Raw genomic sequence first — 18,798 nt, 5'->3', positions numbered from 1 at the left:
AACAGGTCCAGTTGCCCTGAAAGCCAAGCACACCACTGTAATGACAATCCAGGGAGGAAAGGACAGATTGTTTACACTGAGACTACAATGGTTGTGGATAAAAGTGGTGAAACTGCACAAAGAGGGACAATCTTCAGGATAAGCAGACTTTCCTAAGGGACACTCTTGCTGGTATGGCTTAAGTGGGGCACTGAGGGTGACCTCATCAGGTCAACAAAGATGTCCTTCAATGACAGAGAACCTGCACAGCTTGATCCTCAAGCACCATGAATCTCCAGTTCCTTCATTGCTACCTAGGGTGTTGAGCAGCAGAATATTTTTGCCTTCTGAGTTGCAGACATGGGGGTTGAATCCCAATTCCTGGACTGCTAACATGTAGCTGGAAACTATGTATCATTTTCTAATGAAAACAAGGCTCAAAAGAGTGCCTAAAATTCACACATGACTAATTATCTAAGTAAACCAAAGGCCAACAACAATGCATGTTTCACAATGAGCAAGAAAGCACACTTTATTCTGTAAGTGAAGCTGTGGACAGGAACCTCTTGCTGGTTTGTATGCATGTGGCCACTAGAGGGGGCCAGTCCCTGCAGTGAAGGCAGAAGGAGCCACACACAGGTTTTCCTGGAAATCCTGTCCAGTGGAGCCTGACCCTGGGGGTGATTGTCATTAGCACTTCATCACCTGATTTATTTATTTCCCTAGGTTTAGTTACAGAGCCTGGTAGATGCAGGTGGATATGGAAGTCACCATAACTAAGATTTCATCCAGGAAGTCACCATAACCAAGATTTCATCCAGAAATAATGCTTTAGTTTTTCAGATGTTTGGGTTTATTTGTAGAAAGTGTTGCCAGTAAGCCCTGGTGGGTGTGTGTATTTGTCTTCTCCAGGAGGAGATCAAGCAGGGAGGCCCTCAGTGCCGCTTGCTGCCGACCAGCGGGACAAACAACACATACTCTTCAGAAATTCATGAAGCAGCTTCCGCTTTATTCGGATAACACCCTCAATATATAAGCAGTCTCATGCATAAGCAGTTGTAACCAGATATGTCCATCCAATCCTATTAAAGGTCAAGCGATCACGAGCTCAAGCACACAAGATATATCTGTCCACTGGCTAGGCGGCTAAACTAATTATCATACAGCCAATGGTAAACGCTTCCTGTTTTTCTCAAGGCGCATTCAGCACACCCTTTGGCTCTCTGCCAGTCGCCATCTTAGATGCACGTGGCGTAACCCAGTGCCCCGGGTCTCCCCGCCACACCTCAGCACTGAGAGAGAGTCCTAGACACAGTCACTGCATCTGTTCATCTCTGGGACTTTGTTTTAGTGTGTTAGTGGCAGTGGGTCTGACAGTCATGTCACCTGAACACAGCAGTCTGGGGACAGGGATGCCACTGTCTGTCACTATTAATGGTGGCACCAGGCAGATCACATGCTTATACACCAGGACTCTGGGGGTCTTGTTGACATGGTTGATCAATGACATTCAGAACAAATTTTAGAACCAGTGACCCTTAGAAATATGTTGGTCTCTGGTGAACACTATTCACATATGAGATAATAAACTTAAATTGGAATTAAACGTTAATTTGAATATTTCAGATGCATTACTGTATCGTAAGTATTCAATGCACACAGGAGGTTGGAGGCAACAGAATGTTCTGTTGGCCAATGTTGGTGTAAAGGTTAATTTAATCATCCATGGTGTTGTATCTAAGAGTACAAACCTCCCAGACATTGTTCACAAGCCTGTGTCGACTCAGACCTTTCCAGGTGGCAGAGCTTCCATGGTCTAGAGCTGTCCCTGGGATGTGTCTGAGCGGGCGGGAACAAGGCTGCACTGACAGGGAGACCAGGAGGCCTGGCTCCACCCAGGCTGCCTTTCCACTGCATCCTCAGGAGCCTCTCTAAAGCCACACCCTTAGCATCTCACATGGATCTCAGAGTCTGCCCTTAACTCTCTTAAGGGAAATCCCTTTGGAATCCAAGGTTCTCTGTCACTCATTTCTCCTCAGGTTGAGGCTAGGTTATTGATACAAGGGAACATTTGTGTTTTCTACAGAATCTGACCCAGTGGTGGATTCCATAGGTTCTGCTTCATGAGTAACAGTGAGGGTTAACAGTGAAGCCTCACTGTGACCCAGACTCTAAAATCCTGACCATATTAAGCCTAAGAAGGACCAGTAGATGGCAGACAAGCCACAGCAACAGTGACCGTGTCTTAGAAATGTGAGGAAATAGAGTGGCTCACAGCGCACACAGCTGGTGCCTCCAACACAGGAGACCATGGCGCAAGGCTCCCACTGCTCCAGTTTCGTCCTGTGTGCTCTGGGTGACTCTGTGCTACTCCACCTTATTCTAGGACAAGCTGAACATCTGTAGTCCTAACACTCAAAATACACAAAGCTTAAAATATGAAAGTTTGGATGAATTCCAGGGGATTTTGGATTTTCAGATGAGAATCCTCATGTGCTAAAGTCTATGCAAAGTTTTAAATATATGAAAAACACTGAAATGTGAACATTTTCTGGTCCCCCACATTTAGATACAGAATAATTTGACCTGTGTTCTACTTGCTGTCATTAAAATATTTGAAAATGAATGTGCACAAATACGGAAAAACAAAGTCCAATACTATGCATTATATGCAATTTGTGTGATAAACACCATGCATAATGTATAATATAATGATGTGCCCAAATATGAAACATTATTCTGAATGGATTTCTTGACCAAAATTGATAAATATCCTCAACTTCCTAAAATACTGCCTTAGGGAATATGAATCTTGTGCACATTCCAGAAAACCTATATGATAAGGCTGAGGAAATTCTACTGTAGCAGACACCAAAGTGGTGGTGGTGGGTTTTCCTACTTGTACATCACTGTACAAAAGTGCAATTAGTGCAATGGACAAAAGGTTAAAGGACAAATTTAGGGTCAGAAGAGAGGGTGGAATATTACGTGAGAGGCTTTCCTCAGCTAAATCTTAGAATGAATATTCTGGCTCCTTCCAACCCACCTTGGGTTCCAGATCCATGTCAGTGCCTGGGTCAGATTCCTGGGCAGCTCTGCCTCAGGTGGGACCCTGAGGGAGCCATGCAGTCCCATTCAGCTCCTGTGCCTCCTGTTTCTCTGGCCCCCAGCTGAGGGGAAATGGGATGGTTCTGCACATCTGTGAAAACTCCTTCAATACTGTGGTCCTGTGTCCTGGCACCTCTGCTCAGCAAGCCCAGGGATCAAACCTAATGTACTGCAGTGATCCTGGCTCTACTCTGGTGTCCATGGTAAGACCTAAATTGAACAAGGGATGATTCAGTCTTATTTCAAATTTCAAATTGCATGCACCATGAGAGATTTCTCTAGATTTCTCTCATTGAAATGCTTTGAACATTGGCTGCTGTATTGTTTTCCTATGACCCCAATCACAAGCAGAGCTAGGCAGGGAGCTAGAACCTTCAAATGGCAAGACAGGGAATCCCTGACCTGGGCTGTTCTCCATAACACAGTGGGACAGAGAAGGGATAAAGAGGAAGAGTCTGTGCAGCTGGAGATGACAGGTGAGAGAGGACAGATCCTGCCCTTCTCTTAACTCATTCCCCAACATTTGTTCTTACTGCCTGTCTGCTACACACCTAGAGCATCAGGGAATCAGAGGAGAGTCAGCTCCTCTGAACTCTTTAATGGTCACAGGTGCCAAGTGAAAGTGTCTCCTAAACAGTCCTGAAGCATCTGGGATGTTCCATAGCTCACAGCCTCTGTCAGAGATGGAGGAAAGCGTGGATGGAACCTATAGGTTGTCAAAACAGCGTGCAGGACTGCAGACAGACACTGCCCCTGCCTTAGGCCCAAGAAAACAGAGCAATTTTGTCAGCAACATTGAGCTGCCCTGTCTGACCTGTGATTCAGGCACTGGTGCTTGTGCTGAGTGACTGAGAGGTGCCACTCTGCAGCTGTGCCCAGCCTGCCCACCCTGCTGATTTGCATGTACCCAGAGCACAGCCCACTGCCCTGAGGACTTCTTAATAGGCTGCTCACACCCTGTGCAGAAGTCAGTACCAGTCAGAACACAGCATGGACATGAGGGCCCCTGCTCAGCTCCTGGGACTTCTGCTGCTCTGGTTTCAAGGTAAGGAAGAAAAACACTGGATATTTGCTTGGCCCAGTGTGGTCATTGCTGCCTGGTTCTTCAGCAAAGTCCACTAATAATCTATTATTCTCTGGTGATTTGCTTTTTCTCCCCATGTCAGGTGTCAGATGTGACATCCAGATGACCCAGTCTCCATCCTCCTTGTCTGCATCTCCAGGAGACAGAGTCACCATCACCTGCTGGGTCAGTCAGGGCATTCGTAATTATTTAGCTTGGTATCAGCAGAAACCAGGGTAAGCTCCTAAGCTCCTCATTAGTTATGTAACCAATTTACAATCTGGGGTCCCCTTGAGGTTCAGTGGAAGTGGATCTGGGACAGATTTCACTCTCATGATCAGCAGCCTGGAGCTTGAAGATGTGGCCACTTATTTCTGTCAACAGCATGACAGTTACCTTCCCACAGTGATATAGGCCATGACACAAACCACCCAGGGAAGCAGAAGTGTGAGGCTGGGCTGCCCCAGCAGCTCCTCCTGCTGCCTCCACCTGCTGAGAGCACTGCTCAGAGGCAGCCAGACCATGAAGGTCACTGGGGTTTTTGTTGAAGGGACCAGGGAGGCTCCTCTGCCTCCTCACCCTTCTTAGGCCCAGCAGGCAGAGATGGCAGTGAATGGTCAGCCAATGGTCAGCAGTGATGGGCCCCAGTGGAGTCTTGTTCAAGGCAGAGACCACACCAGACCACTAACCTGGAGAACTCCTAGTGGGCACCTGTCGGGGTTTCGGCCGGACCCCTGGCCCTAGGTGTGGCAAGGCTAAGATGGCGCCTGGCAGTGAGCCAGAGCAATTAACTTTTGCACAAACAACTGACACATTTTTGAGGAAGTTCCAGGGATTGGCTAAGCTCCCTGATGGACAGTACAGGTCCACTATATGCCTGCCTTTGCTGCCTGTATCTGTTATGCTCTCCCCTCGTGCGAAAATGCTGATTGGTTACAAGTACTGTATATATTGGAGTGTAAGTTCCTCAAAGAGAGGAACAAAGGAAGAACTGAGAGGATGGGGGTGCGCGCAATAAAAAGGCTGAAAAGAACCAGGTGTCGTGTCTCTCTGCGGGCGGGGAGCGCAACAAGTGGCGCCGAAACCCGGGAGCCAAAGAGCAATAATTTTTCACAGACAAGGGTAAGTTAAGTGGTAAGTAATAAAGTAATAAAATAATAAAGCAATAAAGTAATAAAGTAAGTAAGGCTAGAAAGCCCGGTAACAGAGAAATATTAATAGGCTTTAAGCCCGGTAACAGAGAAATATTAATAGGCTTTAAGCCCGGTAACAGAGAAATATTAATAGGCTTTAAGCCCGGTAACAGAGAAATATTAATAGGCTTTAAGCCCGGTAACAGAGAAATATTAATAGGCTTTAAGCCCGGTAACAGAGAAATATTAATAGGCTTTAAGCCCGGTAACAGAGAAAAGATTAATAGGCTTTAAGCCCGGTAACAGAGAAAAAATTAATAGGCTTTAAGCCCGGTAAAAGTTCACAGAAGGCAGGTTCGTTGCCCGGTAAAATTAGTTAGTTTCAATTTATGAAGTGGTACCAAACTGTGTGTGTGGTGTGTTATTTTTGTGTTTGTTGTGTGGCTTGTTTGTGTGCTTGGAGCTCTTAGTGCTGTAAGATTTAATCATAGGAACAGTACTGTCTGGGACTGGAATGTAGCAGCCTCTTAGGGAGTTGTTGGGGAATCACGGACATTGACACCGGTGAAGACTCGAGACCTGTGGACAATAGTTAAAAAACACTCTTTTGTGGAGCCTCTGACTGAGGGCAGTCAGGTTTTGGAGAAAATATAAGAGAAAAGGTCTAAAACATCAAAAAGGGCGTCAATAAGATCAGGGACTAACAAAAATAAAAATGAAAGTGGGTGTAAGGAACAACTTGTTAGAAAGAGGGAAATCAGTTTAGGGGAGGGTCCCCCTAGGCAGAGAGCTCAGCAGCTCCATTCCTTAAAAGTAATAAAAAATAATGTTTTGTGATTTTCTGCATTCAAACCTAACCTGATTTCTCAACCAGGTAAAAAAGGGGTTAAAAAGTAAAGTCCTGGGTGATCCTCCCTCCCCCTGCCACATTGGAATGTAACTACAGCGTCTCAAGGAGAAAAGGGGGGTAACCTAAAGATAAGAAGAAAAGAAGAAAAAAAGTGTCCGTTTTAAATTCCTGGGCCGCTACATAAAACTGACTTATTCTTCAGGATTCTTGTTTTGTTTTGTTTTTTTCTTTAATGCTGTATTTTTGAGCTCATAATTTTAATCCTACATACCTAGGTTAATGATTTTATTTTTGATCAGTTCTATTTTTTATTCAACTGAAGTTTTTGAACAGCTGTTTCATTGCAATGAACATTTACCTATAAAGTTACAAGGCCTTTAATTTTGTGTTATATGTTATGTTGTGCTGTCTAATGTCATGTTTTGTCTGCGTCAAAACTGAGAGCTCTTAAAATTAAAATTTAAAATAGATCCAAATACTTTTAATTCACGTGATTTAAAGGTTCAATTCAAATTGGGTAAACTAATAAAAGTAAAATATTTTTAAAAATAACTTACAAGTCTCCAGGTGGTCAAACTAATGAAATGTTAATGTTAAACAATGTCTAATATCAATTGCTTCTAGGACTTTTCTTCAGCAGGAAAGAGGCAACGGATCCTGTTCAGGACACTTGTCTGATATCTTGGTTTTTATAAAATAAATAAATTGGAGTTAACATGTATGGGATTACTCAAATGTGTTTGTAGAGACGTCTGGTTAATTTACAAAGTTGAAATGCTAATTGTTAAATAACATCAAGTACTTTTAACTCCTTAAATTACATGGGGTAACATACTTAAACATTATTGGTGTTTTCATAGGTTGGTAAATAAAAAGGGTTTACAATTACTTTATGTCCTCACTAAACTAGAAACAAGGTTACTAAGAGTTATGTCCTAACAAGTGAAATTCTATATACAAAGGGTCCCAAAAGTTTCAACTGTGTTTCAATTAAGAGTACTATAAACAACAAAATATTTAATCTTATTAAAATAGGGTGATTTATCTAAATTCAGAAATTTCATAAGAGTTGTTTCAGAATGTGAACAAAAAGGGGTCAACAAATAGGGAAGAGAAAATAAAAGGTTCTGGGTTTAAAAATGTATTTAATAAAAAGGAAAAGAAAATGTTTCTGGATAAAAAAGTCTGTGTGTAACAAAGGGCAAGTTTCAACAAGTCTGTGTGTAACTAAGTTGGTTGTGTGTATGTAAAACAGCTAAAGCTATTTAAGGTTTTTCCTAAGGTGAAATACTAATGTTCTGATATAAGCCAAAGTTTAATCTATATGGTAAAATGACATGGTAAAATAACAAAGTTTTCTTAAAAACACCAATTCATTCTTAACTTTGTGTCTCTTAAGTTTTATTAAAAATAGGGGTTTATACAATTATGGTTAAGCAACTGTTAAAAATTTGTACTACGTTATAAAGTCTAAATTTTTCTTTAAAAACTAAAATTGGTAAGAACCAATTCCTCACTAAAATTAAAATAACTCTAACCACAGATGTACCTTATAACCCACAAAAACAAGGTATTGTTAAACATACACATCTCACCCTCAAAAATGCTCTTTATAAACAAAAAGGGGGAATAGAGGAGACCTTCAGGTCCCCTAAAGATAAACTTTCTCTTTGTCTCTTTGTTTGGGGTTTTTTTTTTAACTCTGGGTAATAAGGGTAACCTGGTGCTTTACTGGAGCTGCGGCTCAGTTTGTGTGTTTCCACGGAATAAACTACTTACTACCTCTTTTTAGTCTCTTAGGAGGAACAGTTCAACTATGTAACAAAACAACTGCTTCTCTCAATTGTACTTCAGATTTGTGCTATCTCTCAATGTTAAAATGCTTCTAGGTTCCTGCTGGCAGACTTAATGTGTGTTCCTACTTTCTTGCCCATACCAGTTTCTGTTACAGATGATGAATTGCCAGTATTGCTTTCTAGAAACAAGAGAGACTTTGGAATCACCACAGCAGTCATTACCACCATAGTTGCAGCAGCAGCCGCAGCAGCTGTAGCCTTGACGACATCAGTACAGTCAGCAACTAAGCTTAATGAAGTGGTCCAGCAGACAGCTACTGCTCTGTCTACTCAACAAACAGTAGATCAACACATGAAAGCGGGAATTCTCTTGGTGAACCAGAGGGTGGACTTACTCCAGGAACAAATGGACATTTTGCAGGAACTGTTAAGCGTAGGATGCATTTATCACCTAAGAGGACTTTGTGTTACACCCATAGCTTATCATAACTTCAGCTATGCAGCAAATTTGTCTAGAATCTTGTCTGTTCAGCTACAAACAAACTGGTCTTATGAATTTGATAATCTTACTGCTATTCTTAGATCTCAAATTGTTAGTCTCAATGCTACTAGAGTTAATGTAGCCCCTATGTCCGAAGTGCTAAGTTGGCTATCCTCTTCTTTCAGTTTGTAAAACAATGGGCAGGTATGGGAGCCTTTTGTATGTTCATGGTTATTACTGTTATCTTCCTCACACGCCTTATCATGCGCATGCGCCGAGATCAAGTTAGAGATCGTATCATCTTCCATCAGGCCATAGCTGCCCTAGAGGCCGGCAGTTCCCCACAAGTATGGCTCACGATGCTGGATCACTAGCCAGACGGGTAAGGTAGGAGGTGACCACCGTACCAACCTAAGACAGGAGCTGTAGCATGCTCTGCAGTTATCCGATGACGGGTAAGGACGGTGGTTGACCACTCCGCCTAAGACAGGCACGGTCCCGAGCTTTCCTTTTCTTTTTAAAGAGAAAAGGGGGAACTGTCGGGGTTTCGGCCGGACCCCTGGCCCTAGGTGTGGCAAGGCTAAGATGGCGCCTGGCAGTGAGCCAGAGCAATTAACTTTTGCACAAACAACTGACACATTTTTGAGGAAGTTCCAGGGATTGGCTAAGCTCCCTGATGGACAGTACAGGTCCACTATATGCCTGCCTTTGCTGCCTGTATCTGTTATGCTCTCCCCTCGTGCGAAAATGCTGATTGGTTACAAGTACTGTATATATTGGAGTGTAAGTTCCTCAAAGAGAGGAACAAAGGAAGAACTGAGAGGATGGGGGTGCGCGCAATAAAAGGGCTGAAAAGAACCAGGTGTCGTGTCTCTCTGCGGGCGGGGAGCGCGACAGGCACCATGAAGTCCTTTTACCAAGGTAAAAGCCCATGAGACTCACCTGTGGGGATACTCCAACCAACTCCTGTGTCCCAGAGAGGTTGGAAAATGGAAGGTGGCAGTGAGCTAGATGGGAACCACAGGAAGGGTTAAGCTTCAGGCTGGAGGTCACAATCATGGCCCTGGCACTTCCTCAATCCCTGATTAGCACAGACTTTGACCAACGCTCATTTCCCAAACCCACTAAGTCCCAAGCTAGCACATCAAATGGTTTTCTCTGGCTTTGTCACCCTCCTGCATGGAGGGACTTCCCTCTTTTCCCTTTAATAACACCTACTGTGTTAAACTTCCCTTCCATGATCATCCATGCATTTAAATCCATGAAGGAAACTGACAAAGCAGGGAAACCAGTCTCATCTCAAAACTCTGGTTTCACTAGTGTCCATTCTGATTTAATAATATCCAACATCATTGCAGCTGAGGCGTTTGGTTCATAGGCAGAGGATGGATTTAAATAGAAAGGAGAAGTCACTGCGTGTACTCCATTCAGGAAGTCCTCTAAAACACAGAATGGGCATCTAAACTGCAGCCTTTCACAGTTCTGGGAGTGTGGCAATGAAGATGCAGAAACAAACCAGAGCAGAGGAGGCAGCTGTGACAGCAGAGGGATCCCCTGCTCCCGTCAGATCCCACAGCACCTCTGCAAAGGCCTTCCATGTAGGAATAGCTGGCTACAGATAATCAGATTACAAGCAGCAACTTTCAAAAGACCAGGAGACCTGACATGAAGACAGATACTGGAAATGGGAGATTCCCTGATGCTCCCGAGAAGCCGAGCTCACCTGCCAGTGGAGGCACAGGCTGCTGGCCCTGTGCTTCTTGGAGCTGTGTGGGATCCCAGGTGTGGGGTTGATGCCCTCAGCTGTCTGCTGCACCTCACAGGTGATTCCCATCCTCACCCTGGTCCACCTGTTTGCTGGCAGGTGCAATGGATGTTGTGGAAGCTTCCTCTTCTGGATCCTCACTGTGAGAAGAGACCCCTCAGAAAGCATCTACAGAGGAGCCAGTGAGAAAAAAAGAGTCCTGGGATATCTGCTTCCAGAAACCATGGTGAGTACAGCAGTTTCTAGCTGACCCTCCAGACCCCTGCTGGCACAGAGTTGCATTACCAGCTCCTCAACCACTCCTCTTTCTTCCTGCAGGAGGAAGAATGGCCCAGACAGGGGTCTCAGCCTCCTGACCTCCTTCATCTCAGCTTTTGATCTTGTGAACTGGATATGAAGCCAAGTGCTCAGAAGAGAATTTCAGCTGCTTTCAGAAACCAGTGTAAGTGGTTCACATCATCATCACTGTGAAGTTGTTCAAAGCTCATAGTAAGTGTACCACAGTAGAGAAAATGTCACCACTTCATGTGACTTTCTTCATATTGAACAGTGATTTACCCAGAATCTGTGGACCACAGGTGCAAGGCCACATCTTCACACTTGGTCAGGAATCACTGGGGAGCTCAGTTTTTTAGAGAGAGAGTCCCCAACCTCTCTGCTCTGCCGTTGAGGCCTGGCTCCCCAGCCTCCTGCACCCTGGCAGTGGATGAGGCTGCAGCAGCAGTAAACCTCATCTGGGCCGATTCCTGTCCTCCTCATGGAGGGCCAGAGCTTTCCCTAGCTACCTGGATACGGGACTTAAAAAGGGGTTTCAAACCTAAACTCTCTTAACAATATAATCTTTTATTGCACAAAATTCTGAACATGATGATTTAGAAGCAATATCTTTGAAAATTTGAAGACACTTTTCTCTTTTCTCCATCTTTCTCTTTCAGTGTTGGAAATTCCGACTTCATTTAGATTTTTGGTGCTCATATATATCCTGCGCCCAACCCCCACTTCCACCAGCTTATGATCTTCATTGCCATGTCCATTCAGTTTGAAAACGTTTGGTTAGGTGGGATTGCTCTCTGGTTATCACAGAACTCCCAGCCATCAGGGAAATGTCTCAACCCAAATTTCAAATCTTCCGCACATGCATATGGGTGGCTGCCGGATCTAACCACCCCCGTGCACATGCTGCCACAGACCCTTGCCAGCACTAGCTATCACGCCTCTGCAGGGCTCCCTTCTGTTCCAGCTCATCTCCCCAACCAAGTGTCCTCCAGTCCCACACAGTTTGTCTCCAGGACAGGATTTCCCTCTCCCGTGGCTGAAAGACCACCGCGAATAAGTCACGTGTGCTTTCCACCCACTGCGCAGGGCACGTGGCCCGAGGGCAGGTCTTGGCCCTTGTGAATGGTGCTCCCACAGCATGCAAGAGTTCCCTGCCGGACTCTGGCACCTTTCCTCCCACACCCGGAGGGGAGTTCTGCCCAGGACCAGCGCCCTTTCACGTGGTCACATTCTCCCTTCAGCTCCTGGCACTCGCCTTCCCTCCAGGTCCTTGTCAGCTCCTGTAACTCTGTTTTCCTCTTTAACTTCTTGTTGGTGAACGCCATTGCACAGGAGTGAGATGGTATCTCAGTGTGGTTTTAGGTGCATTGCCCTATGTTATTGGTCTCCCACAACTGGGCAGAACCAAAATGATGTTCTCTATATAGCATAAACTTACATTTTTATTTCATTTTTTTATTTGTTCTATTTTGTTATACACAACAGCAGAATGCATTTCAATTCATTGTACACAAATGGAGCACAACCTTTCATTTCTCTGACAGCACATGATTTAGTCACACAATTCATGAGATCATACGTGTACCTCGGACAGTGATGTCCATCTCATTCCGCCAGTCTTCCCACCTCACACCCCCTCCATCCCCCTCCTGTCTCTCTACCCAATCCAAAGTCCCTCCATTCTTCCCCTACCTACCCCACTTTAAGGATCAGCATCCACATATCAGATGAAACATTTGGCTTTTGGTTTTTTGGGATTGGTTCATTTTGTTTAGCATGCTATTCTCCAATTCCATCCATTTACCTGCAAATGCCATAATTTTATTCTTCTTTATGGCTGAGTAATATTCCATTGTGTAAGTATACCACAGTTTCTTTGTCCATCCATCTATTGAGGGGTACCTAGGTTGGTTCCACAGTTTAGCTATTGTGATGAGCTGTTATAAATGTTGATGTCACTGCATAGCTGTACTATGCTGATTTTAAGTCCTTTGGGTATAGGCCACGGAGTGGGATAACTGGATCAAATGGGAGTTCCATTCCAAGTTTTCTGAGGAAAAAAACTGCTTTACCACAGTGTTCACACCACGTTGCAGTCCCACCAGCAACATATGAGTGTTTCTCTTTCCCCGCAACCTCACCAACACTTATTGTTGCTTGTATTCTTGGTAATTGCCATTCAGACTGGAGTGAGATAAAACCTTAGAGTAGTTTTGATTTGCATTTCTCTTCTCACTAGAGATATTGAGCATTTTTTCATATATTTGTTGATCAATTGTGTATCCTGTTCTGTACAGTGTCTGCTCAGTGCTTTAGCCCATTCATTAATTTTATTTTTTCTGGTGTTAGAAAATTGCATTTTTAAAACTATGTGCAGCACTGAAAATGGAATCTTGAGACTCACATCTACACATTAGGTGAAAGGTAAAGTCTGTGGATTTGGTTTAGTGCTGCAGTTTGAATGGAAGGTAACAACTCATGGTGCTTTTCCTTAAAGAACAAAGCAAGCTGACCCATCTCCAGGCTTCTGGAAGGCCCTGGGCACAGTGGGATTTTCCTTATGAACAAGATGGATACATTGGCCAGCAGCCTCCAATCTCAGCCCTGCTGCTGTTCAGTATCTCTGCACACCAGGGGCACCACACATGACTAGCCTGGAGAGAAAGTTGGAAGTGTAAGGGATCCCACGGAAACCACCCCGGACATGGGAAATCACATGAGGGAGTCTATTAAGCAAATAGAGTGTCTCCCTGCAGGGAAAGAGAGAAAAGAGAGGAAAAGAAAGGGAATGAGGAAGGGCGCACGCAAGAAAGTGTGAAAGCCAGGAGGATAGAGAAAGTGAGTAGGAAAGAGAGAACGATGAAGAAAGATGGTGGGGTAGCTGCAGTAAAGCCGTTGAATTCTGCTGGGCTAACAGGGGACCAATATTGGAGAAGGATACTTGCAAGCTGACTGATGAACCAATAGCTAGCTAGGGTATTCACAGACTGACAAGTGTTTGGGAGGCGGGGAAAATGCCTGCAACTGAAAGGGTGGGGGAGCAGCTTTATACATTACATTCCCCTGTTTCTGTTTTTATAAGAAAATCCTTTGCTCTCCAGTTCTTTCCAAAGCCTTCTTTCTCCTTCCTGCCTAAGTGACTGGGACTGGTTTTGCAGGTGAGATGTCAAAATTCCATTCTCTTTCCAGACTTCCAAAGGCACATGGTTTTCATGGACTTCATTTCCTCAATTTGACTGATCCCCTATTTCTACACTAACTGCCTGTCCCCAATTCTGACTTCATTTACCTCTCTAATTTTAGGAACTCCTTCACTGCTGTAGGAAAAGGGGGTGATGACCAATCTGGCTTCTTCGAGCTGGAAGGGGGCAGTGTGGGGCAAGCAGGTTGGAGTTCTCTGTTTAGAAATCAAGTCAATTGAGTGGTCCAAGGTAGAAGTCCTGTTGGAAAGAGTAGTCGTAAAGGCATCTGGGGTTGGGTGCTTCTATGAGAGAAGAACAAAAAGACATTTGTACTGAAATGAGATTGATACAATATAAATGTTGCAGAATCTGGAACATGCCAATGCATATCATAAACATGACAGATGTCAATAATTCCTCACCAGGGGGTGGAAGAACTGAGAAGTTGTTCCCATAACAAGGCCTAGCAAAGGCTGGAGAGGACAGGCCTTTATTTGGGAACTTTAACATTGTCCATGTTATCAGGAATGTAAACACAACATTTAGTAGAGATACTGGCAAACATAGATTAAGCCTACTTGAGTCTGGAGGCCTTAAACTGACTAAAACTTCTGACTCTGGTGGTTTCTCTTGATAGTTATTAGGCACATTTGCTTAAGAATCTATTTTGTAGCTTTTAGTCTTTATTCTAGTGGGCTAACACAAGTGTACATCTTAAGTTACATTTAAGTATTATTTCTTTTAAATGCCCAAGAATGGCTATATTTTGGTTTTAACTGTTTTACCAGATGTTTAAGATCAAGTTGGTCAACGTGACCTGTTCCTGTCTGTTAAAGAGTCAGTTGAGTTCCCACAGGAATCACTCATAAAGAATTTAAGAGCAGCTTCTTAGCTCCATTAGTGCCATTGTTTAGGCAGGGTCTCCTCAATGAGGTGGCTTTCCTTGAAAGCACTGGGGATGTCTCCCTTTTTCCTTGACCCTCCTCTGCAGCAGGTGCACTGAGTGGCTTTTCCTCTAGTGGCCTCATCAGACTCCTTGATCAGGAGGTTGTGTGACCAAGTGTTGCAAAGCTCCTTAGAGAAGTCCTCTTGTTCCCTGCGTTCAGGCTGACATTGAGGGAAAGACCCATATATGAACTTTTCTTGACCTCTGTTTAATCTCAATCTCAAAGTTTGATCTTAAACATAAAGCAAGTCAGTCTCACCAGTCATAACGTAAGAGTACTGGACTTTATCTTCAATGTCTATAACTTTACAGTTATTTACCCCCTTTTATTTAATTGGAGTCAACATTATCTGTCCTATAGGTGATGGCATTTCAAATTAATCTGTGGTGTACTTCTGCAAAATATCAGGCAACAGTTAGAGTTTACAAGGAAATGCAAAATGGAATCACCAACAATAAAACATTCAGTTTGTGCAATAGCTATCTTGAATTTTGGCTGAGTTATTCATTATATTCCCTGGTTGAGAGTACAGTACTCTTTACAAAAAACATCAAACTTTTGAACACAACTTTAAATGAGTTAAAGTCTGGCTTACATTGGAGCCATTCTAACGTGCGGCAGGATTGTGAGGCAGAGTCTTATCTCAGGTAAGGTTGGGCTTCCTCTTTTGTCATGACCAAATTCTCAAGTACAGTGAGGGACAAAGGAGTATTAGAAAATAAAGGTTTATAATCACAGATTTTGAAGATTAAGCTGAGATCAGATAGAACTCTGTTCTCTGTTGGAAATGCAGATCTAAAGAGTTATGTCAGCAATCTTTATATATGTATGTAAGCATTATTCTTTGTTTTCAGGAAAGTTACAGAGACTAGGACATTAACGTAACTTTTTTCAGAGCTGCAAATTGCAATATTAGGAGCTCTGCGTAGCTCTTAAGGAAGTCCAATTTTCAAAGTTACTGTAAGTTGGGCAGGAACCAGAGAAGGGAGCTGATGAAACACTGGTTATCTAGCAAAAGAAATCCTTCCTTCCCAAGAGCTGTGTGCCTGAGATCAATGTACTGCCACAGCAGTTAGGCATCTTGTACTCCTGCACAAGAGCACTCCCAGGCACCAGGCATGCCGCAGCCATAAGATCATCAGAGACCCCAATCTCAGTCACTATTGTCCCATTTTTGCTACTGTGCATTACACTCTTTCTTAAATGTCATTTTAAGAAGTTTACATATATTGACTCCTGTGTCTATATGAACATTAGTTAACACAATTTAACATTATATCTAAAACATGAATTAAAGAAAGCCTGAGAGAGCTTTAAGTTTCCTTTTGTGTGGCAAAGTGGCAAAATGCTTTCATGTTTAACCTTTAAATAAATCAGGCTTTCAATAAGTTTTAGAAATACATTTAACAAATTTTACATATACCCTATTGATGACAGGTCCTACAATAGAACATTAAATGATAGGTTTACCATTAGAGACAAGTTTAATTTGGAGAATAGCAGCTTGATAAATTTTCTTCTTTAAAGGCTTGTATACCTGGAAAATATGAACACATTTAATATACAAAGAATAATGTTTTTAAGTGTGTTACTCCATGGAATACCTTTGTAAATTAATTATATGTCTCTAACAAACACGTTTGAGTAATCCCATACATGTCAACTCTAATTCACTCATCTTAATGTAAAAAAAAAAAAAGATATCAGACAAGTGTAAAAAAACAAGATGTCAGACAAGTGTAAACATTATATGCCATCTCTTTCCTGTTGAAGAAAAGTCCTAGAAAAATTGATGTTAGATATTTTATAAACATCAACATTTTATTAGTGTGACCACCTAGAGACTTGTGAGCTAATTTTAAAGACATTTTATTTCTATTGGTTTACCCAATTTAAATTCAACCTCTTTAAATCATGTGAATTAAAAATATTTGGATCCATTTTTAAAATTTTATTTTTATGCGTGCTTATATTTAACACAAAGTAAAGGCCTTGTAATATTTATCTCCATTGCAATGTAACAGATGTTCAAAAATAACTCTACAGTTGGATAAAAAGAACTGATCAAATATCATTAACCTAGGTATGTAGGATCAAAATTGTGAACTCAAAAATATAGCATTTAAGAAAAACAAAAGTCCTAGAAGAAAAATGATAATGATCATTAATTAAAGCATGAGAAAATGAGAAGGAGAGAAAAGGTGAAAGGGAGAAAATTATTCTGAGTTGTAACTCAGGAGAAATTTATAATGGACACTTTTTTCCTTGGGTTTGAGACTGGTTTCCCACTGAGCATTCAGGTTTCCTCCATTTACATTTCAATATAAGCCTTGACTGAGATCTGGATCTGAAAGGGGTAAAATGTTCTAGCAGAAACTTGATAATTAGGTCCTTTTAACCCTTTTTCCTGGTTAGTAATTGATTGAGGTTTGGATGCAGAAAATTGTCAAAAAATTATCTCTCACTACTTGTGAGGAATGGGGCTGCTTGTATTATATGGGTTAGCAGGGGAAGACAGAGAAGCAGGGTCTGGAGGCGCTTGAGCCTGCAGGAAGAGCCAAGAAGCAAGAAAGAAGAGACTTGAAGATAAGGAATCCCTTTCTATCTGCCCTCTTGCTCGCGGAAGCTGTGTGCCATTACACAAATGAATTTTGATGGTTTTCAGTCAGGGGTCGGGCGAAGGTTTCCCTGAGTTGAACCTGCCAGATTGGAGGACCCAGAGATTCAATGGTGGGGACTGATGCAGCCGAGTCTGTGCCCCGGCGTCCCGAGGCCACAGAGTAGTCGACTGGAGATGAGAAGGCGGCACATAGATGGTGTCTTCACACAAACATCAATGTGGGGCCAAGCAAAAGCCGAGAAGAGTTGAGAACCAGATATCAGGGTTTTCAAGTGTGAGTGCGCGAGCGCTAAATGAGCCTCAACACTGAGAGAGAATCTCCACCACAAAATCAGGAATCTACCTGACAGATAAGACTGACTATAGGGGCCAGCCGTAACTATAAAGTTGTGACTGGGGGTACCCCCACACCTCAGCCACCTCGAGGGTCCTGGATAAATCGGCCTAGGGGAATCAGCCTAGAGGACTCACCAACCTGAAGTCTGGTGATGAATGCAGAGCAGATCGTCTGGGAGAATGGAAGGTGGGGCCATTTCTGGGGACACTGGGGCATCTGATGGGGTTCTACTCGCTTAAGAAACAGTGGAAGATCCCATCCCAAGTCACGGCACCAATGAAAGGGATCCCATGGAAACCACGCTGGACACAGGAAATCACATAAAGGAGTTTATTAAGCAAACAGAGTTTCTCCCTGCAGGGTAAGAGAGAAATTGAGTGGAAAAGAAAGGGAACAAGAAAGGGTGTGGGCAAGAAAGTGTGAAAGCCAGGAGGATAGAGAAAGTTTGTAGGAAAGAGAGAAAGATGAGGAAAGATGGCGAGGTACCTACAGTAAAACCGTTGAATTCCACCGTGCTAACAGGGGACCAATATCAGAGAAGAATACTTGCAAGCTGACTGATGAACCAATAGCTAGCTGGGACAATAGCTAGCTAGGATGTTCACAGATTGACAAGTGGTTGGGAGGCGGGAAAATGGCTGCAACAAAAAGGGTGGAGGAGCAGTTTTATACATTACAGGAAGCTCACAGAGGAGCCAGGAGGGAAGAGTCCCCACAGCGCAGTGGAAGCCCCAAACTTTCAAGGCCAAGGTCAGGTGGAAGAGTCCCTACCTCTGCCCCTTGGCAGTGGTTGATGAGGATATCAGAGTAGTGGAGGTCAAAGGAGAGGTGGAGGTCAAGCAGGTGACTGGAGGAAAGGAACTCTCTCTTCCCTGGGCACTCTAGGGTGGGAGATGTTGGGGGCTATGCCATGTGGACTGCACTGGGATGGCACTTGGCAGCCAGCCAGAGGTTGCTTTAATCACATAGGAGGTGAGGAGGTTGATTAACATAAGCACACCCAGGTGATTTGTCATTGGCCGTATCCAATTAAGTCCACGCACACAACGAGTGCACAGGTGCTCCCATGTGCTCCTGACCATGCCTGCTGGTTTTGACCTTTACCGTGTTTGGGCAGCTAGCTCCTCGCCTAATCTTTGCATAATTGGCGTCAACCCTACCCTTCACCTCCTGGATGGGATATAAGCTGGCTCTCCTCAAGCGCTGGGGTTCGAGGTTCGAAGTTCCAGGCCCCAGGTTCGAGGTTTGAGGCCCCAGGTTT

Source organism: Sciurus carolinensis, chromosome 13 (assembly GCF_902686445.1).
Source record: "Sciurus carolinensis chromosome 13, mSciCar1.2, whole genome shotgun sequence".
NCBI lineage: Eukaryota > Metazoa > Chordata > Mammalia > Rodentia > Sciuridae > Sciurus > Sciurus carolinensis.
Note: the sequence above shows the minus strand (reverse complement) of the source record.